The following is a 26,442-nucleotide window of genomic DNA, read 5'->3' as shown; positions in this document are numbered from 1 at the left end:
TCAAATGATCATTGCTGCACTGGCATAAGCTATATGAGTTATATCCTACTAAGAATATAACAGCCTGGCAGCTTCCAAAGCTTCAGAACACCTTTAATGTTTCCAGACTGTTAGCTTAAGTTGAGCTAACTAAAAATCGGGTTTGAGCACCAAGCCCTTCAGAGCTTTCATGCCAAAAAAGAAAAAAGGGTGGCTAAAGTCCTAAGAAGATCAAGATTAGGAAAACAAAAATAAATGTCCACACCTTGAGATAAAATAAACATACAGAAATAAAGGGAAAAAGGGAGGGGACACCTACTACATCAGTAATCATTCAAACATCTACTGGTATGGTGAGTTTACTTCCATAGCTGTATTATGTTCTTTATAAGGATCACTGCTGCAGTAGCCTAGGTTTTATGGCTAGATTACCTTAGATTAGATAGACTGGGATCAGGAAGGATGAGGGTTCAGAAGATCCTGGAGAATGGTCCTAGCAAAGCCTGACCTTGACCTAAAGAAGGAATCTAGTTTGTAGTGCTTTGTAAAAGAATGCACAGAGGACCAAGTTGCTGCTTCTAGTATTCTTCTAAGAAACCAACCCTTTTCAAAAAGTCATAGATGAAGCCAATGCCCCCGTAGAGTGAACATTGATACTGCCTGGAATATTATTGTTGTGGTGAGTATAACAAAAGGTAATAGCATGAGACAGCCATTTGGAAATAGCCTGCTTTGACACAGCTTATACTTTTTTTTTACATTCACAACACATATACAACTGATCAGAATTTCTGAAATACTTGTCAAGATAGTACTCAAGTCATCTGTGGACAACAAAGATATGGAGTTTCTTTTCTCCCACATTTTTTGCTTCTGGAGAGAAAACAAGGGAGATGGATAGCTATGCTCAAAGCAAACTTGGGTACCACTTTAGGCATAAATGAAGAATGGGTTCTTTAATAAAATTGTATTTGTGGAAAATGAGATAAGGTTGACCCACTATTTTATGTTTATGCTTTATTTTTATTTTATATTTGTTTACCTGGGTGGTATACTGATCACAAATGACCATTTGCAAGTACTGCCTGGGGATAGTAATTCACAAAAAGAAAAAAAAAGAGAAAACAGCCCATAAGGACTTGCAACTCAGAGGTCAGAGCAATACTAAGACTGTTTTCCATGTCAAGAGCCTCATTTCAGCTTGATGAGCTGGTTCAAATGGAACAAGAGTTAGTTTCGCCTAACACAAATTTAAGATCCCAATGAGAAGCCACCTGTTTTATATGTGGCTTTGTATGTAACATACATTTCAAAAACATTTTTACAAGAGATTTCATTGAAAAGGGGTCCATGGACAGACATGCTGAAATGGCCAACAAATAAGCATTGATTGAGGCGTAAGGCCACAGGATAGTAACTAACACAAATAATGTAGAACACTAGCCCTGTACAGGTGCTGGTTCCTTTTCTGACACCAACTGGAAAAACAGAAATCCGGCTCTATTTACTAATAAATGATTTTCTAGTAGCAATATTTGTTGTTTCCTTTAATACTTGCTTCAAATAGTCAAAAAAGATGACTAAAAGATATCAAGATTGTATCATCCAGGCAGTCAATTATAGTTGTTATGGTCGAGAGGTATCAAACACTCCTGGTCATGTGTGAGTAGGTCCAGTCTGTGAGGAGCTTGTGGTAAGTGTCGCTGGTCATACCAAAAGAAGGGAGAACCTCTGTTGTCTAGGTCAGAAGGGAGTCACCATAAAGATCTCTGGAGAGTACTTCTAAATCTTCAGAATGACCCTGGATAATATTGGAAAGGGTGGAAAAGCATACAGGAAATTTCCTGTCCAAAGAAAAGAAAAAACATCTGTCTTCGAAGGCCTGGAGCTGAATTTTGTCAATTGATAGCTGAGTGTGAAGGCAAAAAGATGTATTTGAAGTGTTCCCCACAGTAGAATCAAATTTTTAAAGACCCTCTGATACAAATTCCATTAGTGAGGGTCTGTCATAGTCCTGCTCAGCTTGTCTGCGACACAGTTTTGCTCTGGCAGTATGAAAGAAGCCTGTAGGATTGTGCTGAAAAGCTGTATCCCAAGCTACCATGGATAGTCCATATATGGGGCAAGAAGTGGTTCTCCTTACTTATTTATGTATTACATCATTGTGGTGTTGTCTGCAAACTCTTGTAAAGGTCCCAGGGAATAAAAAATACTGAGAGAGTTGTGAACATTTACAAGTGCTAATATCTTTTCTGTTCCAAAGACCTTGTATTTTACTTCCATAGGCACTGTTCCCCAAGTAATGTCTGAGGCATCTGTATTGACCAACTGTGCTGCAACTGGAAGGGAGAATGGGAGACCTGGGTTTTGAAAAATGCAGTGTCTCCGGCAAAAAGTATTCCTATTCACAAATCCCAAACACTGGCAACTTAAAGATTAGGAGATGCAGATGTTAGAACCATAAAGATAATAAATACCAATGGATTTTTATCATATGGAGTATGGCAAAGATATTATAAGAATCAAAATGCCATAAGACCCAGAATCCAGAAGAATTCCTATTTGAGACAGTAGTTTAAGTAAACATACTAAGAAATAGCTCTAGACCCAGTTCTACTTTTTCCTGTGGAACAAACATTTTTTGAACTGAGGTGCCCCAGAGGGATCTACTTTAAAAAAATGATGATCAGAACACCGACATTCATTTTCATGAGACTGAAAATACCGAAACCTGACATACCCAAACACTGAAGCTTTCCCAGGGTAAGTAAACACTTGCCCAGACTTAAACTAAATACACACCAAAGTAATTAAAACCCACTCAGGTGGGGGGCTACACCCCTATACCCCCACTCCCTCAACTATATATAACAACTCCTGGATTGCACTACAGTGGAGAAAAGGGCATGTTGGGTATGTGTTTACTTACCCTGGGAAAGCTTCAGCATTCAGGTATGTCAGGTTTCAGTATTTTCAGTCTTTCAGAAATGCATGTTGGTGTTCTGACCTTCAGTTTTTTAAAGCAGATCCATACCACTGACACCCCAAGAAAACAATCTTGTGAAAATTAGTCAGACAAGAACTCTACTTATTTTCCTGCAGCACATTCCATTTTCCATGGCAAAGGACGTTATGACCAATATTTTTGTTGCATAACCCACTAAAAACATATATTTGTTAACTGGAGTACTGCATTAAATGCACATGTGAGGTGTCAGTGTCATAATGTTGCAAAGTCCCCAGATAAGCACATGTGCCCCATACAGTATATGTACACAGGAATCATGGATACAAATGGAAGGTAAAATGTGTAATGAATGACAACTCCATACAGATTCCAAATCCCCCACCTTCCCAAGAACCATGAGATATAACTGTCCAAATTAGTGCAATTGAAAGTGGAAGTAAGCACTAGTAAGCAAGTGTAAGCACCAATAAGCAGTAGTAAGCATATTTAAGCACTAGTAAGCGAGTTTAAGCCCGTTTGCGCAGGGGTAAGCAATGCGCACACAGGTTAAGCAATTTTGAAGCTAACTCTTTGTAAGCATATGTAACCGGAGGTTAGCATTGCCTACACTCATGCAAACCCGCTTACAACTGCTCAAAAGTACCTTAATCACTCTGTATCCAATGGCCCTTGTTCTGCCCAGCAACAAAATAAACAGCCTTGCAGGGCTTGAACCTAGGACCCTATACACTATAGTCACAGTAGTTAACCACCAAGCCATCACAGCAGTACAGAAGAATGAGGTATTACCAAACAAGTCCTCACTATAGTAAAATCAAATTGAACCTGTGAAAGGAATCAATATACAGTCATATGTTCCATAATCCACTACTTAACATAAATATGTGAACTGGACTACAGCAGTAAGCCCAGAAGTGAGGTGTAATTGTAATAGAGTGTTGAAGTCCCCAATAAAACACAAGGACCCCATACAGTGTACGTACACATGAATCATGGATACCAGGCAGATATATAAGATGTAATGAATAGGAAATCAATGCCAAAAAGAAAATATAAGGCAAAATCTAATGTAAGCAATGCTAAGCATTGCACAGGCCAGCTTGGGAGGTGTAAGCAATGTGTAGGCCAGCTAACTCATTGTGCCCAGTGGTATACCCCTTTAAACAATGCCAACCTTAGGTAAGCAGGTTTGCCCATTGCTTAGCCTTTTCAAAACCAGCCAAACACAGAAAAGTGTGGGAAACTGGCCCTACTTAAACCCAACAGGTGGGAATACATCTCAAAACTGGTTGTAGCTTCCCCTTGCAGGCACCATGGCAGGAAGGGGAGAGGGAGTGCACTTTCGAGTGCAGCACTGGTGCATCCAGGTATCCAGAGTCATGGCAGGACTCCTTGTCAAAGACCATGAGCAGAGACAGGTGCAGGGCCAGTACCAGGGTTTCCAATATAAGGAAGAAGCCTGGTACCATCTCACCCATGACCTCACCAGTGCCACTGACACACCCCAAACTGGTGAGTAGGTCAGGCATCACTATGCCAAGCTGAAGCAGCATAAGGGGACCTCTTGGAGCAGTGGATTCAAGAGCTAGAATGGCAGGGGATGTCCCAGCTGTGTGTAAGTATCACCCTACTATGTGTGTAATAATTGTCAGCTCATGTATATCATGGATAGGTATGGCTAAATATTCCTCTTATGTCCTCCACAGCTGCAATTGAGCAGGCCCAAAACCAGAAGGCCCATGGAAATCACCTGGAGAGGTTGCGACGTGAGGCAGGTCAGTAACACTCTTGCATGTACTGTCATAGGAAATAAATCTAAAAGTATTAGTAAATTAATTGCCTGTATAAAACCTGCATTGTTTAAGGCAAATACTGCATACACCAGAGAATATGGCGGGAAGAGTTTCATGTAGTTTGCATGTAAATAAAAGCATAATAGCCTGGCAATAAAGGTCTAACTGCTGGACTGCATGTGTATACTCTGGTATCATATGGTAATGTATATTTGCAATCATGTAATAGTACTGTTGTATTGAGCACTGTTACCCTCACTGTGCACCATAAATAGAATGTGTAGGAATGCGTGTATATGACTGGTGTAATCCCCAGAGGCCATTTAGTACAACTGAGAGACACATAGACAGAAACAGGGAAAAGGCAGACAACAAAACCCAAATAGCATATGCAACTGAGATGTGAACTGTTGCATTTTTAGCACACACAGCTATGGTTTGAATCCTGGCAATGGGAGTAGTCTGCATACAGAATCATACCCCACAACTGTACAGATATGTCCAGAATGTCCAGTAAAGTGGCCCATATTGTTGCCTGTCAACCTGTCCCCCTGGGAAATCAGTGGGATGATCCCAGACATATAGGCAGCAAACAGGAAATACAACTGATTGACACACGTCTACGAGAACAAAGCCGGCACACTAGCAACTCCCCAAAACCTTATGAAAGTAAGAAGCCATGTATGTCCCATTTACACACCCATATTGTCAAGCTGTGGCCAGAGTGTGTACAGTAACAGAGTGAGATGTATGTGCATAATACTAATGTGGACTCTGGTACTGTGTGTGGCAGCATTCAGGTAGTGCTAACAAACATTTCTCCCACAGGTCTGTCAGATACCAACACTGTGCCCAGAAATACAAGAATGATTTCCTGTACTGGTACTGTTTACATTGGTATTGTATGACATTGTGACTAATGCATTTGCTCTGAATAATGAGGTATTACTCATCACTGTCACCCACGCTGTCCTACAAAATATAACTGTCTAGGAAATCTGTATAAGAGTGTTGTAATACAAGGTCAGAATGCAAAAGCACAGGAGAATTATAAGACAGAATGCAGATAGGTGATATACAGCAATATCTATATACCACACACAACTGTGATGGACAGTTTTTAAGTTGTAGCAGACACAGACATGGTCTGAATCCTGGGAGTGGAAGTAGACTGCATACAGAATTATAGCCCACAACTGTACAGATAAGACCAGAATGTCCAGTATATGGGCCCATATATGTTGCCTGTCACCCTGCCCCCCTGGGAAGCCTGTGGGATGATCCCAGCTGTTTAGGCAGCAAACAGAGAATACAAGTGATTGTCAAACATCTATGAGAACAAACCTGTCACTGTATCAACTCCCAAAACTGTTAGGAGAGTAATAAGCCAAGTATGTCCTATCTACACCCCCATGTTCTCAAGCTGTGACCAGAGTGCATACAGTAACAGAGTGAGATGTATGTGCATAATACTAATGTGTAATCTGGAACTTTGTGTGGCAACATTCAGGTAGTGCTAACAAACATTGCTCCCACAGGTACGTTGGATACGAACACTGTGCCGAGAAATAAAAACCTTTATACCCTGTACTGGTATTGTTTACTCTGGTATTGTAGGGGATTGTGAGTGTTGCAGTTTCTCTGAATAATAAAGTATCACTGATCACTGTCACCCACACTGTGCTACATAATATACCTGTGTAGGAAAGCGTGTATATGTGTGTGTCTAGTCACTAAAGTTTGAAGAGGGCAATAGTCTAGATATGTCCCGGTACACCTACATGTGGTCAAGACATGGCCAGAGTCTGTGCAGAAAGAGTTGGATAGCTATGTGCACAACATCAACCTGGAATCTGGGAGTATATGTAGAAACAGTTTGTTAGTGTTAACAAACATTCCCACCACAGGTATACCAGGTAAGAGGTGTATACTGCAGGTAAAACCAGTTCATGTATAATGATAACGACAGCCATATCACTGTCCATACTAAGGCTATAGGGTAGTGTAGTAATACTTGTAAGGTACAAATAACAGCACTGACTAGGAAAGTAATGTGGACTACAGGAATATACTAGTTGTTAACTAACATCTTTCTCCCCCCCCCCACCATATCTCCAACAAACTACATACCCACCTCAACTGGGATGTAATGACTCCAATGTTCTGATTATGTCCTATTGGTTGATAAATATTTATATTTGTTTCCATGCATGTGCTATATTGAATTATACCAACATTGGTGGCATGGTTCTATCAATGTACATGCATGTTATTTTTATTACCACTGTGGTCCCATATATGCATGTGTCCTGTTTGCTATGCAACTGTTCCGTATCTGGTGTCTGGGTTAATGGGAATATCTGTGGATGCTGTTATACCTAACCTTGGAATATGTTGACTATTACTAACCCACATATGATGATAAAATCTAAACACTATTGCATGTTTGGGAAGGCCAGTGCCAGCAGATCCACCTGTCCCACCTCAGCTGGCCATGGTACTGGGCACCAGCATGTCTGGGGCCCAACCCAGGACCGCCTTGTCTGTTGGTCCTGCACCACCTTCTGGTGGAACCACCTCAGGGGATGAGGCTCGCCCTCCTCGGGAGCAAGCAGAGACAGGAACCTGTCACCCATGGTGCGTAGCGAGCTCAACCAGCAGTTTGGAGATCTGCTATGCCAGCTTGGGGGCTGCGTGTTGCACCTAGAGGGTCAGCCTGGTTCTACAGCTTAGCTTGCAGCACAGCCACCTTCTGGGCTGTGCAGGTACAGTGGTGACTGCCCATGTGTGGGGACCTCAGTCCCAGTGTTTCCACTAGGGGACTCATGGGCTTCCGATTTCCCAACACCCCTCCCCATCAAGTTGTTTACCCCCCACATGTGTCATATACCGCCCCTTTATGCTTCTTGTTTGTCTTGTCTGTTAACCTACCCAACCTACCTCCCCAAATATACCTACTATCCCTCCCCAACATCCCACTCTCACCTGAAAAAAAAAATAAAAAAAGGTCAATCTGTTCCCCAAAAAAAAATCTCTCCCCATACATAGCTGTCCACTTTGCACATGTGTCCACTGGACACATGTAATCTGGTCTAATTGGCATCACAACTTATTATTGCTGTCCTCACCCCTCTCCCAGGGGTTTGAGTGTCCAAATCTACCTCCAAATTCAGTGTATATGCACAGCTGTTGCTGTAGAAAAAATGGGCAGCTATGGACCTTCCCTACACCCTTCCTGCACATCCCTAGCTATTTTTCCTGCTGTCTTTCCATCTTTGTGCCCCTATTCACCACTTTCCTATCAAGCCTATTTTCTTTTCTTTTAAAGAAATTAGCACAGGGGTAAGCAGGAGTAAGCACTTTTAAGCAGCAGTAAGCGGGTTTAAGCTTGTTTGCATGGGGGTAAGCAATGCCTACACAGGTTAAGCAATTGAGAAGCTAACTGAGTATAAGAAACTGTAACCGGAAGTTAGCAGTGCTTACCTCTACAAAAACCCTCGCAAACCTGCTTACAACTGCTTAAAAGTGCCTTAATCACTCTGTATCCAATGGCCCTTGTTCTGCCCAGCAACAAAATAAACAGTCTCTGCAAGGCTCACACCCAGGACTCGGCGCACCGTAGCCAAAGTGATTTACCACTAAGCCATGTCAAATATACACAACCCTGATGTTTTCACAAACATATCATCCAGCCCAGTCATTCAACAGTACAGGGAATGTATTTCAACATGTAGATGTATGTGTGTATGGGTATATATATTAATATCTAAATATATATATATATATATATATATATATATATATACATACAAATGCATACATTTATAGATATATATGTCATCTATATGTCTATATATATATATATATATATATATATATATATATATACACAGCACGTTATATATATGTAAGCAGATATATAGGTATATACGGACATACATCTGTAGATAACAATGAGAACATAACAAAAACATATATGTCCACATGCACTGTTAATGGGGATGAGAGGCCCCAAACAACATATGTCTTGTACGAATAGGTATCCCCCCCCCACAGCCAAACACGTCTGTCCTGCAATACACTAACAACTGTTGCAGATCCCATAACCAGGACCTGACATGACATGGGCAAAAGATGTTAACAGTACTCCATCCCACCTATATGATGTCAGGCTGGTATCAGTAACATATCATGCAGTACAGTCTGGCTCCCATAGAGAATGTACAATATGGAAGCAATCAACATCCCTAGGATACATATACACAGACACATATATGCAGATACAGATGTACATATATATATATATATATATATATATATATATAGATATATATAAATATATATATATATATATATGCTGTGGTAGCGTTGTCGCCTCACAGTAAGACGTTGTCCTGTTCGATTCTCAGCTAGAGCGTCTTCTCTGTGGAGACATGCGTGAATAGGCGTACCTTCGTTGGTAACTCGGCATGTAAAAATCTACTGCCAATCATTAGCGGACCGGAGTTCTGCTGTGGCGACCCCTAACCGGGAAAAGCCGAAAGACACAACAACATATATATATATATATATATATATATATATAGATATATATGTAACTACACATACACACCTGGAACTACCTAGTCCACAGGGTCAATGATATCAGACTGCACAACCACAGTTATGAGCAGGTCTGGCAACATTGTACTGACCTGCTACACAATGCTGTCGGAGTGCTGCTGCAGTCCAGGGGGATCATCTCGCCATGGGGGGGGCCATGCCATCCATCCCCTCCTGACTCGTGTGGAGCAGCTCCTGGCCAGCCTCATGGCACCTGCCCGTCTGGCCAGCCACCAACCGCTGGACACCTTTGTGGAGGTGGGTGCCACCCACACACCAGACGAGGAGTGTGCAGATAAGGACACAAGGCATATAAGCAGACCACTGTTGTGTATACATCCGCATTGGTACAGGTAGATCATGCATATCTGACATGTCATAGATATATTGTGTTGCTGCATAGTAGTGATAAACAGATGTCCAGATGTGGTACTGTTGATGTATTGTAATGCTGCACCCTCCCGTAGCACTGCCACAGGTGTGGCCACTGACATTGCATCTCTCACCATCTTATGTAGGTCCCTCTGGGATACCACCAAGGCAGCAGCCTGTAGCTGGTGAGTATGGTTTATGTAGATGCTTGCCAACACACCGGGCATGTAATGGCAATGATATATTCCATGCACACATCTAACACACCTACCCTGAATACATGCTGTACATGTGCATGTATTGTTGCAGTGAAATGCATGGCGTCACAGGGGTGACCATGATGGGGTACTAGAAGGGTTTGTCAGACACCTGCATGATAACTAACATCCTGTCATTGCGGAATGTGTCCACAGGGAGTAACATAATGGTGGGAAACATGGCCTACAGTAGGGACATATTCGGAACAACACCCATATACAATGCAACACCAGTGTATATACCTGTAGGACAATGGCAACTGCTGCAGAGATACACTGTGGCATAAGGCATTACAGTAGTCCACATTATCAGCTGGGACTAGGCTGTAACATGTGGTGTTCAGTGTATGGGACACAGCAAAGTAACACATGTGTAGGGTTTACTTGTCATGCATCTGCAAAAAGGCTGAAGGAGGGGGTGTCAGCATGACATACCAGTGCACTGCAGCAGGGATCCTAAGGATGCTAGGAATTGCTCTATCTGCACATAGTCAGGTTCAGGATCTGTGGCATCCATAAGCCTACCCCCACAGCAATAGTGACAGCAGTGTGTGAACACCATGGGATGTGCACGAGTAGACCTTGCAATCATGCAGAATAGGGGGACATGTGTAGGGCAGATGGAACATACAATGGCAAATGCAGATGGCCCACGCTGGTATACCCCTGCCAGGAGTAGTGACTGTTATAGTACACGCAACAAGAGGTGAGACAAACTGTCATGATAAGGGTGTGCACACATATGCCCACATGGTTTGTATGCACTGCAGTCAGCAGCTGCACACCTAACACAATCCATAGACACTGCATGTGAAAGTACAGGACATATGTCACATATCGAGCTCATGTACTGCTAAGATATGCGGTGATGTGGTCCCATGGCAAATCAAGGATGGGTGTGACAAATCAATAAAGTTGTGTACACCACCCATATCCACGGTATGTTCTGATGGTTGTCAGTGTATGAGTCCTGGATTGGTCATACATGGTCCGCTGATGTTGAGAGCTGTGCATATGACATCAGGCATTCACAAATTACATCTGTCCACATATCATGTCAGGTATGTGTTGCTGGAAAATATAGGGGCTGTGAGCATTAAAGCTGACATAACCGACACAGTAGTACACATTCAGCAATGGGCCGTACACCTGTGAGGTGTGGTGCACAGGACATGGCAGGGTGCAGAACAGGTGCACAGAAATACCGTGGTCATGAGCGCAGTGGTATCCAGGGGAAGGGGCTTCACCTAGTGACACAGCACATGCATCACACACATGTATACTGATGCCAGCATGGATTGACTGTAGCTGCACTGCATGCTGTCGGGTACCATATGTTATGCATGTTGACAGAGGGGTAATAGGAGGACTGTTTGTACTTTCATTGTGCAACCTCACCTGTATGTGTTTATGCACCCTGATGGGTAGTCTGTTTATCTGTAGGGTTACTCTGGTGAAGTGGAGGGAGGTTGATGTATGTAGGATGCTTGTGTGTATGTGTGTGTGTTTGTGTGGCTGGCCATGTATGCACATGTGTGATTCTGGGGTGTTCATACAGCAGTACCTCCCTCTGGGATCATGCAGTACATGTACATGGACTGCCACATTACACACCAGGAATACTTGTCATGTGTGTAATCACAGGACAGCTGATAGTATAATATGGTCTGTAGCATGGAACAGGCATCCAGAGGGAAGGCAGACACCAGGTACACTCTTAATATCACATTCAGCAGAGAGGTCACCTACAACCCATGTATGCAGCACTATAGATGCATTGGGGAAGTACTAGTCAACACCAGGGAGTGTATCCAAATATTACAGTTGTCACATGATAGGATGAAGGAGCAGCATATCTGGCATGTACTGAGCATTACATACACATGACACACCAGTGCATGATGTTATGGATAGAACATAGTAGCCCACACATACAGGGGGCCAAGCTTATGATGTCCAGACATATAGAGGGTGCATACTGAGTGACAGCAGTGAGGCAATGTAAAACCACTACACACAGGTCAGGCAGGTAAAGTAGCAACAGGCCTTGTATTGTGACCGCTTGTGTAGGCATTTAGAGGACTGATATGTTAATGAGTGGTATCAATGTGTGTATGTTAACAAGTGTGATGCAAGATGAGGTACCACATGGACATATATGGTTGGGACTGTCTGTAAAGCCATGGACAGGTAAGTATTACAGAGGTGTGTGTGTGTGTGTGTGTGTGTGTGTGTGTGTGTGTGTGTGTGTGTGTGTGTGTGTGTGTGTGTGTGTGTGTATACTGTTAGGCAATGCTGTCCTGGTTTTAAAGTGCATTTATTGTTTTCCCCCACAGGTGGCGAGGTGGGTCAGGGACCCTCCTGCATGCAATCTGATGCTGGTGTCCATACAGACAACGAAGATGATGATAGTACTGTTGAGGCACAGGTGGGGTTGTCTGGGCTGACACTGCACCAACATGTGACATCCCCCTTTTAGCCACCCCAACCCCGCACACAGTTTCACTGTCTATACACACCCCATCACCAGTGGCCATAGTGGAGGGACAGCTGGTGTTCGGTGTCAGTGCACAGGAAAGTGTGATAATCCGGTTGCAGCAGACATAGCCGGATGTCCGGCAGGGCACCACATAGGCAGATGTCCCAGGATGCTCATGGTAGGGCCACTGGACATCATGCCCCTGACAGAGGCAACATAGCTGGTACCAGGAGCCGCATGTTTTAGGCTGTCATGGGGGCGCAGACACATATAGAACATTACCACAGACAGGGCCTGAGGCTGCAGAGGGCTGCTCTCAAATCTGCAAATGACAATGCCCATGAACTGGCTGTTGCCATCCGTGGAGTTCATGGATAGATGGTCTGGTGAGATGATAGCCCTCATTGACTGTGGTCTGTCTGTGCTTGAATGTGTGGTGAGAGTGCGGCGACGGCTGTGTGGATGTAGGCCAGCATTACCAACAGCTGGTAGTCAATGTGGATGTGTTAGGACACCAAGGGGCTCCCATGATGGCAGTACCAGCCCCAGCACTGCAGGGGGGCACTGTCCGCACCACACCACAGCAGGCCACGAGCATGTGGTCCTGGCCATTCCCAGGAGGGACCTGGTACCAGCAGACATTTGTCATTGTCAGGTGAGAGTAGCACATCGAGGCCTGTACCTGGACATGCCCATGGAACCCCTGGCAGGCACAGTCCACGTGTCCATGGCCAGAGGCAGTGAACTGCACACCCTGCCAGGTATAGTCTGCAACTGTCCATAAACACCTGTGTAGGGCAGCCACATGGTAGAACTGTGTGCATGCATACCCACACACTACGCAAACACACCTAGGGCAACCCCCATACCTACACACACCACATCAACATGCCCAGCTCACCACAGTACACCCCTCACCCACACACATGGTGTCAAATGTATGGCCCACCCTCAGCATCTGGCAATCCAACATCACACCCTGTGCAAATGATGATACCTGTGCCACATCTCTGTCATCCATACCATCAATGCAGGGACCAGGCTAATATGGTTCTGATGCACACAGTGATTGTACTACAGTGTACCACAGTACTGCAGTGTAACATGTTGTAAGGAGTAAAGTGTAATGCATATATGGCAGGTAGAGTAGCCATCCAGCAATGATGCCTTATAGCTGTTAGTAACACTTATTGGTTGTGGTCTCTATATTGTTAACCATTTGTATTGTAGGTGTACATGTGTCAGCACAAGGATGCCCTGTGCATATGATGATACCTGTGCCACATCCCTGTCATCCATACCATCAATGCAGAGACAGGCTAATATGGTTCTGATGCACACGGTGACTGTACTACAGTGTACCACAGTACTGCAGTGTAACATGTTGTAAGGAGTAAAGTGTAATGCATATATGGCAGGTAGTGTAGCCATCCAGCAATGATGCCTTATAGCTGTTAGTAACACTGGTTGGTTGTGGTCTCTATATTGTTATCCATTTGCATTGTAGGTGTACATGTGTCAGCACAAGGATGCCCTGTGCATATGATGATACCTGTGCCACATCCCTGTCATCCATACCATCAATGCAGGGACAGGCTAATATGGTTCTGATGCACATGGTGACTGTACTACCGTGTACCACAGTACTGCAGTGTAACATGTTGTAAGGAGTAAAGTGTAATGCATATATGGCAGGTAGTGTAGCCATCCAGCAATGATGCATTATAGCTGTTAGTAACATTGGTTGATTGCGGTCCCAGTAATGTTATCCATTTGTGTTGTAGGTGTACACGTGTCAGCATGAGGATGGTCTGCAGTCATATTCCGTAACGGGGTATGGCACTGTGGTAACACCATGGCTGTGACATATCTGGGGTACAGTTGAGCACGTCACAGGTTACTAAAATGGTTATTGCCTGTGCCACATGGACAGGTGAGCCCGCTGAGGCATGTATACCCTGCAACCTGATGTAGACCCATCCACATACACACACACTGTTATTTGGCAACACTGGGACTAGACCCCTACCAAGCTATGTAGTGATACTGAAGTGTGTGGCTTACATTGCACACACCACACAGCGTTTAGGGTGACATGTACAGTATGTTAATGGGGGATATAATGGCTGTATATGGACAATATGTAGTGTATCATACCGTCATATACACATTAACAGACACATAGCCACAGACACATCCGAGATACTAGGGCCTATCGCTGCTAACTAACTTGACCATTTGTCCAATGTGTTACAGGTGGGCTGCACACAGCACATGCATAACTGGCTTGAATTGTGGTATCAGTTACCTGTATGGTTGATGGTGACAGTGGTAACCATAACGTGGTACATGGGACATATACCAGGTGTACCTTGGTGTGATGACAGTGTACGCAGCACCCACATCCACCAGTGGATATTGTACTCCTTGAAACTCATGATGACATTCTGCCATAGCCACCATCACACACTGGCTATGACTGCGATACAACCCATAGTATACCCCAACAGTGGTACTACAGGGATATGCATCTAATGCACATGCCACATGCATAGTAGGGTGTTGCATTGTCATGCCTCGCCTATGGGCAGCAACAACACTATCTGTACTACTGTGTGGCAATGGGCATTGCAATAGGAGTATGCGGCCTTGGAATGCTGTACCCTACAGATATATGGACATGCACAACTACACACACATGCCAGAACACAATGGGTATCCCATGCCTATCAACCCATTTGTAAAACACTGTTGTGCTGGTACTGCAAGGCTCATTTTTATTTATTTTATTGGAATGCTGTACCCTACAGATATATGGACATGCACAACTACACACACATGCCAGAACACAATGGATATCCCATGCCTATCAACCCATTTGTAAAACACTGTTGTGCTGGTACTGCAAGGCTCATTTTTATTTATTTTATTTTTATTTATTTTACATTTGTTGACTGGGATAGTCCGACTGGATGCATGTCCATTTTCAGCGGAGGCCCGGGGAGAAAAGCTCCAAGGGTAAACAGATACAGCATTACATAATACCAGCATTACATATTACAAACAGACTATTTACAGAGATTACATAAGTAAGCAAGTTAAACAAGTTCCACAGGTTACAGTTAACCCTGAGCACAAGTCAGGATTAAATTAAATTACACAGTAAACTGGTTAACAGATTTTTACACATTCTAGAGAGAGTTAGCCAGGCTTGATACATTGACATAGCCAGTTAAGTGACAAATGTTGTTTGAGTCTAGTTTTAAATTGACCTAAGGTGGAAAGTAAGGTAATATCACCTGGAAGAGAGTTCCAGGATCTACTTACAGAGTTTGCAAAGAGAGAATCACCGGCTGTGTTATTAATTTTGCTAGTCTGAATTAGTAGTTTGTTAGAGGATCAACGCGGTCTAGGATTGTTATAGGGGTGATAATATTTTTAAGTGCAGGAGTATTGTCCGGATTATAGAGGATTTTATAGGCCATAATCAGTTGGTTATACTGGATTAGGCTGGGTAGTTCAAGCCACCCAAGCTGATTTAGATTGATGCAATGATGTGTCCTAAAAGGCAGCCCAGTGGCAAACCTGGCAATGTGGTTGTAGCAAATTGAGAGTTTGTTAAGGCCAGTCTTGTTTAAATTCGAGAGTAGAGGGGATGCATACAGAAGGGTTGAAAGAAGGTGAGAGCGAGCTATGGCAATTTTAGCTGGAGGGTTAGGAAGGCTTTTATTCTGTAAAGTGACCCTAGTTTTTTATTGATGGTTTTGATAGTTTGGTTAACATGTAGGTCAAATTTTAGATTATTGTCTATGATGACACCTAATAGTTTTCTAGATGGGTCAGGGGAGATTATTGTGCCATCATTTGATTTTATGGTAAAGGTGAAAGCGGTAGACCTACGTGTTGGTGAAAATAACAGCATTTTAGTTTTTTTGGGATTTAGGATCAGACAATGTTCAGAAAGCCAGTTTTCTATTGTATTAAAAGTGGTCTGGGTAGCTGACCATAACTCTACTGGAGATGTGGCTGAGCAAATCAGAGTAGAGTCATCAGCATATTGGATACAGCTGACTTTTGGGATGACAGTATAAAGGTCGTTAATGAAGATGGAGAACAGCAAGGGCCCTAGTATAGAACCTTGTGGTACTCCAAGGGTGTTAGGTAGAAGGTTAGAGAGTTTGTTCTGCCAGAGGACAGCCTGCTGTCAACCATTCAGGTAGGATTGAAACCATTGGAGGGCTCCAGTATCTAGACAGAATGTTTGCAGGGTGTGGATTAAAAGTTGGTGATCAACCATATCGAATGCCTTGGAAAGATCCAAAAAGAGGGCTGAGGATATATAATTATTGTTGCGATTATGGTTTATGGAGTTAGTAAAGGCTAGGAGGGCTGACGTAGTGCTATGATGAGGACGGAAGCCATGCTGAGTGTCTGCCATAAGGCAATTTTGGATTAGGTGGTGCATGAGTTGTCTATGAATACATTTTTCCATAATCTTTGCAAGTGGAGAGAGTATAGCTATTGGCCTATAATTGGAGAATTCAGTAAAGCTGCATCCTTTGTGAAGTGGGATTACATAGGATATTTTCCAGATGGTGGGAATTTTAGCTTCTACTATGGTTCGATTGATTAGTATTGAGACGGGGTAAGCAATAGCATCAGCTGATTTTTGTAGGTACTCGGCAGGGAGTTGATCAGCAGAAAGTTTAGTGGTTTTAATTTTTTGATCAAGGTACGGATAAGTGAAGTGGCAACTGGTTGGAATCTGAACGCAAGTAGGTTTCTAGGGGTGCTACTTTCAGGACCAGGGGAGCTAGGAGGTAGTTGGCTAGCTAGGGTTTGAATTGTCTCAGTAAAGAATTGGTTAAAACTATCAGAAACATCTTCAGGGGTTTTATCAATAGTAGCAGCAGGGATTGGGGTTGAAGTTTGTCCAGGATGTAGTAGATTATTTAAACCTGCCCAAAACTTCTGAGGGTTATTTTGATTTACTGTCTGTAAATTACAGTAGTATTGTTTTTTGTCTTGTAAAATTGATTTTTTGGTTTCATTCCTGGATTGCCTGTACTTAATGTGATCTTGATGGTCTTTAGAAGAACGCCATAAAGCCCATGCTTTGTTTCTAATGGTAATTTTGAGTTTAGACTCTATAGAAAGCCATGGTGCAGTTTTTGCCTTGGTTCTCTTTGAACGAACAGGTGCATGCAAATCAAGGATCTCAAGGAATTTGTTGTTAAAGTATGCTACTGCTTCCTCTAAGGGGAGGTGTTTTAGAATAGACCAATTACATGAGTTTAGTTCTTGTTGGAATTTGGCAGGGTCAAAGTTTTTATTGTTTCTAACCTTTCTGAGTAAGGGTTGTTGGGAATTAATGGTTTTGGTGCTTAATCACATATGTGAGAAGGTGATCTCTTAGGCCATTAAGGAGGGTACCAGAGGTGTACAGTTGGGGGTGACTGTTTATGAGTACCCAGTCAAGTATACTTTCTTTTTGGTTGGGTTTACCTATCCTGGTAGGGGTGGATATGATTTGTGTAAATGCATGCAGGTTAATATGGGTGGTTGGGGATTCTGAGGAACAGGTGCCCTAGTCTATGTTAAAGTCTCTAAGTAGTAGGGTTTCTTGGGGGTAGTGACATGATAGCCAGTGCAGGATATCTTCAAATGTAGATATATTGTTACCTGGGGGAATGTACATACAGATGATATTAATGCATTTATTTTTATTAAGTTGCAATTTGGTGGCAAGAATCTCTGAGTTATTAATCCGAGGAGGTTGTATTACATCTATGGTGACATTCAACTCAGATTTATAGAGTACAGCTACCCCACCCCCCTTCCTCAAAGCACGATCCAGCCTGTGTATGTTGTACCCAGATGGTAACACTTCATTGTCTTTAGTGTTAGGTTTTAACCAGGTTTCAGATAAACAGAGAATCTCAGGGGAGTGGACATCCAGAAGTGCATGCAATTCATGTACCTTGTTATTAATGCTTCTAATATTGAGATGACAGACTAGGAGAGAATTAGTTGGCCTATTAATTGTAGGTTTGTAGCTTAGATTGCAAGTAGAGGGGATATGTGTATCTGAAGTGAGTGGGCCAGGGTTGGGGTGAATATCACCACCAAGTATCAGGTTGAGTCTATACTTGGTGATGAACTTCAGGAATTTGTTTATTAATTTGTGGTAGTGTTTGGATCTAGAGCTAATGTGCCTGGGGTTGAGATGTTGATAGACTGAACAAGATGTTGGATAGGATCTGGTACTGTAAGTATGGTTGAAGGTGGAAGGATTTACAGCTGGGGTGATAGTATGGCCTTTTGAGACCTGAAATCCCATGAGAAACTGGTTTTCATACAAGATAAGGAGGTATGGTGTGAACAAGAGGGGTAGTAAAGAGGAGTATATCATTGTCTGTGATTCAGCTAGTGAGTTAAGGAACTGTTTTACCTGGTGATGCAACACCAGAAGATAGAGTGGTGAGGTAAAGGTACTGGAAGGGGGATGGGAGAATGCCAGATGAAAGCTAATAGGTGCTATTAAAATGTAGGTAGTAGAATGGGGGTGGGTGGAATTATCCCAGATGAAAGCAGATAGGATCTAGAAAGTGGGGGAGTGGCTATAGTACTATAAATTTAGAAGAAATATCCAGAGTGCAACAGCTAGAAGAGAGAATGAGTGAACTTGCCAAAATATATCCAAAGTTTATTGAATCCACAGCAGGTAATAAATAAAGTTAAAACCATAAACGCTTTATATTTCAACTCGCGTTTTCGTCCCCATTAACTGGACTTCATCAGATATAAATTTAGAGGTACTTGACTCAAGACACCACACCAGATATAAGTTGAATGTAAGGGCCTAAAATCTGCACTCAGCACTGTTATTTGCACTCAGTACTTTAATTTTAATGTTACTTGCACTCAGCACTGTAATTTCACTTATGTTTAGCAGGAAAGACAGACCAACAGTATACAATTTTGGGAACTTTTACAAGGGTGACTTGTTTAAATGTCAGGCTATTGCAGTTTACAAGGTTTCCTAAGGTGTCCTAAAGCTATAAGGTAAGTATTACAGCTCTTAATGTAAGAGTCAATTTACTTCAGTTACAGGGGAAGGAGGCAACCACTCAAGTAGAAACAAAGAGCCCTATGGCTGACCAATATGGTGACCTGCTTAATTACAAAGCACTGTAAGTGAAAGCTTAACACATGCTTTTGTGTGTGCAACCTACTCTGTTTAAATGTTGAGAGAAACATTGCAGTCCTGTAGACACAGTTTTGTAGGGAACTGTAGAGTTCAATCTGTTTAAATGTTGAGAGAAACTGATTGCAGTCCTGTAGACACCGTTTTGTAGGGAACTGTAGAGTTCAATCTGTTTAAATGTTGAGAGAAACTGATTGCAGTCCTGCAGACACCATTTTGTAGGGAACTGTAGAGTTCAATCTGTTTAAATGTTGAGAGAAACTGATTGCAGTCCTGTAGACACTGTTTTGTAGGGAACTGTAGAGTTCAATCTGTTTAAATGTTGAGAGAAACTGATTGCAGTCCTGTAGACACCGTTTTGTAGGGAACTGTAGAGTTCAATCTGTTTAAATGTTGAGAGAAACTGATTGCAGTCCTGTAGCCACCGTTTTGTAGGGAACTGTAGAGTTCAATCTGTTTAAATGTTGGGAGAAACTGATTGCAGTTCTGTAGACACCATTTTGTAGGGAACTGTAGAGTTCAATCTGTTTAAATGTTGAGAGAAACTGATTGCAGTCCTGTAGACACCGTTTTGTAGGGAACTGTAGAGTTCAATCTGTTTAAATGTTGAGAGAAACTGATTGCAGTCCTGTAGACACCGTTTTGTAGGGAACTGTAGAGTTCAATCTGTTTAAATGTTGAGAGAAACTGATTGCAGTCCTGTAGACACCGTTTTGTAGGAACTGTAGCTTCAATCTGTTTAAATGTTGAGAGAAACTGATTGCAGTCCTGTTGACACCGTTTTGTATGGAACTGTAGAGTTCAATCTGTTTAAATGTTGAGAGAAACTGATTGCAGTCCTGTAGACACCGTTTTGTAGGGAACTGTAGAGGTCAATCTGTTTAAATGTTGAGAGAAACTGATTGCAGTCCTGTAGACACCGTTTTGTAGGGAACTGTAGAGTTAAACTAAGTCACACCAGGTCAGCCAAGGGGGGAAGAGAGAGGGAAATCCTAAGCACCTAGATTTGAAAATGATCCGGTATGGGTGGAGCTTAACAGGGTACATGTAATAAAAACACTGGAAGCACTCAAAAAGTACCAATAATCCCAAAAACAGAGTGCAGAAAGCCAAAGAAGAACTGCTGATAACCTCCGTAACTTCTTTTAAAACGTGTTTAATAAAATAACATGAACTTCACAACCAACACATTAACGCAATTCAAACGATACTGTCACAACCAACACATTAAACAGATATACATAGGAATATACTATTAGTTAGCACAAGCACTTTATTTAAACAAATTTCAGTCTTATACACTATTTAGAATTTTTATTAAGTATATTTTTAATAAATGTATTGAATATTTTGTGCCACAAGCCATTGGATTAGTTTTTATTTGAAGGCAATGATTTTAACTTTATTTTAATATTCATGAGGCCGTTTTTGATTTGTTTAGTTCAAATGCTTAATGCACCATTCATTGGTCACTGGGTTAATTAAATCAGTATATATACATCTAACTTACTTTTAAACAATGTCTGATGAAGTCCATTTGTGTTGGATGAAAACGCTAAGGGACAGTATCGTTTGAATTGCGTTAATGTGTTGGTTGTGAAGTTCATGTTATTTTATTAAACACGTTTTAAAAGAAGTTACGGAGGTTATCGGCAGTTCTTCTTTGGCTTTCTGCACTCTGTTTTTGGGATTAAGGGTACATGTAATGTCCAATACAGCAGCAGCCACAACTGACTATGGCAATGGGTGTTGCATTGGTTGTGAAGGCCCTCATGGAATTCCCAAGTACAGGTGTACTAACACACAGACACTGCTATACTCAGCCATGTACACATACACATTTGTCAGTACAGGGGTGCATCACTGCAGGTGGTCATAGCTGTATACCTAGCTATTGTCCAAGGGGAGATGGGATGTGTAGGGGTTGTGTGTACAGTGGTATCCTGCCACCTGCCAGGTGGCAGCAGGCACTCTATTGACAGACACTACTGTGGTAACCCTCAGGGTGAGAATGACATGCATCAGCCAATCCTCCAGGTGCCTCCTGCACATGGCCACTGAGGTGATCAAGTTGATATGTATGTAACATGCATTACAACACATGGTTAGTGTCTGTGATGGAGACCTGTTCCCAAGCATGTTCTGTTGACTGTGGTAGTGTAGTGGAGGTACCTGTGACATGTGGTGCCTACAGGGTGACATCTAATATATGTGCCAGTTCTTACATAGCTGAGCAGATATGTCAGTGTCAATCAAGCTTAGGTTGCCTGTACATATCCCAGCTGGATACCTGCCATCTGCACATCTGTAAAGGGACTGACAGTCATCAGCTTGGCAAGTAGTTATGCAGTAGCATGAGTGTGTTGACAGATAGACGTCTGACAACAATATGTATGCCATAACTACATTTTGGAAGCCCTCACTAACATGTGCTGTACAGACAGTAGTCTACAGTTACATTCCACATGATGGATCATTACCCAGTAAGGGGTATATACTGTGACACAGCTCACACAACAGAGATACAACAGGGAGGCCTCAGTGTCCAGCTATGCCCACAGGTGTGCTTCTTGTCAGTACTACATTTAGCACTCTGCTCTTGCCTGGGTTAGCAGTGTCAACAGTAGTACTGCCATGGTACACTACATGCCAGTGTGACAGCATGTACCCTGGGCTACTACACCTGTATGTAACACATTCACATGGATAACAGTACAGGCCTCATATATGTCTGTGTCCCACACATGACACTCACACCCCTTGCTACTGTAATGACAGCACATAGCTGCATGTATTGTACATGGCATTACATACACTTATTACAGATTATCAGACTGGGTGGTGTGACCTGGTTACCAGGGCTAAGCCATGCTTAGCAAGTATCAACATTGTTGCAATATAACAGCTGAGCTGATTTGCGCACTAAGTAAAGCCTACACTGTATAAGCGCCAGTACATTTACCCATAGCTCAGCACTGCTTAGCTTTATGCAAATGTGCATAAAGCTGCTCAAAACTGCTTTAACCACTCTGTATCTGGCAGCCCTTGTTCTGCCCAGCATAAAAATGAACAGTCTTGCAGGTCTTGAACCCAGGACACTGTACTCTGAAGTCACAACACTTAACCACTATGCCATGACCACTGTGAAGATGGCTGTTGTTTTACCAGTATAACTGTCAATACACATATTGAGTAGTAATGAACAATTGCCTTTAGTTCCTAAATTGTGTAGTCCTTGTTATTAATATGACTGTTGCATCACACATGCTGTTTTATCATAATGTACACATAGCAGCTACATACTGTGAGATACATCTGGGAGGGTATACACAACCGTGAGGTTTACTCATGACAGGAATATGGTTGTATACATATAACAGGTCTATATATGTCTACATGTACATACACATGTATACCCATACATATGTCTGTATACACATCTGTATAGTGCAACTTATATATGGCCACATGTACATCTCTTCGTATGTACACACACACACACACACACACATATATATATATATATATATATATATATAAATATATGTATATATATATATATATATATATATATATGTGTGTGTGTGTGTGTGTGTATATATATATATATATATATATATATATATATATAGATATATGTATATTTAGATATACATATATGTATATATAGATATATGTATATATAGCTATATATGTATGCACATCCTATGTGCACAGATATGCCTAGTTATGTTGGTATATATGTAGATATCTATAACTATATGTGCATACATATTTATTCTGATATACCTGCTACTGTCAATATATATGTAGATATCCATACATATATGTGCATATGTATCGCTATCTGTATATGTGTAGACATATATTGCTCTGTATATGTATATATTTGAGTGTTTATATGTATATCTATGTACATATACATATCCATCTATGTATGTTGATATGTATATGTGTATATATTTTTATAGATATCTGGAGAATTATATAAACATATATGCTCACCACACGTCCTGAACATGGAGTGGAGCCCTACCTCAGCCCCTATATTTTCCCCACTTCGTAGTGCAAGGGGATGTCAGGTATGTATTGCAGGAATATTTGTAGACTATTGCTATTGTAATAGGGATTGTCTTCACAGACATGGTGTGTGTGGGAGGGCATATCTGCTTTTAACATGTGTGCCATTGGCTACTGACAGACATCCTAAAGACATCATAATACAGTACCACTGCTAGCACAGTAATGCTCCTGTGGTCTACAGCAGGGATATTGCCCAATATATGTGGACAGTATGACACACTCTAGACAGTCCAGAGGTATACATAGAATCCCTTAGTGCAAGACATGTGGACCAAGCCTGACAATGTGGATGTTAACAGCCATGTAGATGGGTATAACACGTATCTACTGGTATACATTTGCCCCCATAGGTTATGCATTCACACACCCCTGTCTGTCCTGACACATAATAACTGCTGGTACAGAGCTGCCATAGCCACATACTACCACTAGTTATTGACATACATCTGTACTGCATCCCACTGGTTTGTCTGACATACATGACTGTTATGGCGGCCTGGCAGCAGTACATATGGCAAGTATCTGGACATGACATCTCACTGAGTAAGCACACTAAGCTGCTAGGCATGTAACAAAGCACTGTGCAGGCTACAGGTCTACTGGCTCAACACTGGCCAACACTTCCTATGGGGGAATACACATGTACCTGTATATATAGCAGGCTCTACAGGCATGTCACAGCACAGAGTAACAGACACCTGTGTGAAAGTGTATAACCACAACCAATGTGAACACAGCCACATATGGTAAGCTACCGTTATATTACAGTATATGGACTATCTGTTCAACACCATCCTCATATGTGCCACTCACACACTAACCCTATATATATTGGCCCACTACACAGTGTGGTCCGATGCCTGTCTGTGGTATGGGATATGTGTGTGTTTGGCCCTCCAAACATGTAAGCCATTAGGGTAACATACAGTGGAGCAGCATGTAACATCAGATAGACCAGGACCAAGAGCAATGACATCTACCACAGTCTGTACACAGGCCAAGGTACATATTAACAATACACACACTGCCAACAATCACCATAAGTACACAGACCTCAGTACTGTACACACAACCACAGAATGTCCAGGTTATGTCATCAAATATAACCCCTACTATACATAACATGTGTAGCAGTTTGATATCTCACTGGCTTGTTATCAGATATGATGTCACTAAATATGGTCTACAGCACATATCCACCTCTTACAGCATGACATATGTACAAAGAGTGGCAGAGGTGTGGCTGGAGGCACAAACACAGGGCCAATATTGACATGTTGCTATGATAATCTCATACATTTACTGTTGTAACAGAGTTTGTTGCAACATATGTCCTATGAGGGATATGAAGTCAGTAACTCTGATGGCTGTCACCATCTACAGACTGCAATCCTCAAACTACCTTCTGCAGTTCACAGATAGGTGCTCTGTGGGTAACACATGAAACAAAAGGCGTCACACACTGCCCAGTCTGCAGATGACCCTACAGATGGGGGCTTCCTCATAAACATAGCACTGACATGACAGGTATTACAACATGTAGGACAGCCATATCCACACACACCCTGTTAAACCAGAATTACTCCAAAGGCAGTATAGCAGCACTTCCAGTCTGTAGTCAGGTCAGGCACATCCCCCTCCTGTGTGTTGGCCTGTTTCCACAGTGTATGTTGTTAGAGGCAAATCCCCAATCCATCTGTGATGCTGTTTGCCAAACAACAGATCGAGTTCCTGCTCACAGTGAATGAAAAGGCCCAACACCAACATGATGTTCCCAGATATTGGAGTGTATTACCATGCAATTGGCTATGGGAATGTTACCACAGCTGTTCAACATGCAATCAGCTAGAGGCAGGCTGCAATTCATTCAGAGGCGATCAGCTGATCATGTGCATCACTTAAAATACACATGTTACTGCCTAAGCGAAGCAGGTGTAAGTCTCCACATCCACCAGAGAGGGAGTGAGAGAGGCAGACATAGGCAAAGATAAGTCAGGGAGGGGTGGGAGAGTAACACATAAGCGTGTTTACGTCACATACATACCAGTACAGGGTATCAAACCCCTGATGACAATGTAGTGCTATCACATGTCTATGCAGTTATTAGATGCGCCACATAGGTTATATGTTGAGGAGTCCTCCAAACTTATATTTGATGGTGAGTGACATCTGCAACAGTGATATGGTAGCTGTAATGTAGGTGTAGTACACGTGGCTGTCCCCAAGAACAGGTGTCAGTGTCAACAGAGCCACACTCTCACAGGGATGCATACACATTGATAAACTTGGCAGGGCCAGGAATACAACTCATCACTAGTGATGTTGCCACAACATAGTACTGTGCAGGCATTATATGCACCACAGGGGTCATACAGAGGTTATATGGGCAAAGGGTATGTGGAGGTGTCTGACATCAGACAGCATGCTTCAGTATGCCAATGGAAGTTGTAGTGAGGGTGAATGTGGTCATAGGCATCGTACAACACAAACACAGACACAGGGTGCCAGTACTGACATGCATGGGTGCATTGCTCACGGGGGTGTAGTGGTCAACTGTGCCAGACGGCTATATAAGGCTAGGTGATGGGTATACTTTGGCATCAGGCCACATGACAATGGTCTGCAGTGTGGCACGGGGGTTTAGTGTCTGAAGTTGCCCACACAGGTGGGTATTGTATTCACCATCCAGTCACCTGGGTAAC

This window comes from Protopterus annectens, chromosome 6.part0, assembly GCF_019279795.1.
Source record: "Protopterus annectens isolate FY-2018-M chromosome 6.part0, PAN1.0, whole genome shotgun sequence".
Lineage (NCBI taxonomy): Eukaryota > Metazoa > Chordata > Ceratodontiformes > Protopteridae > Protopterus > Protopterus annectens.
This window is presented reverse-complemented; position numbering follows the sequence as displayed.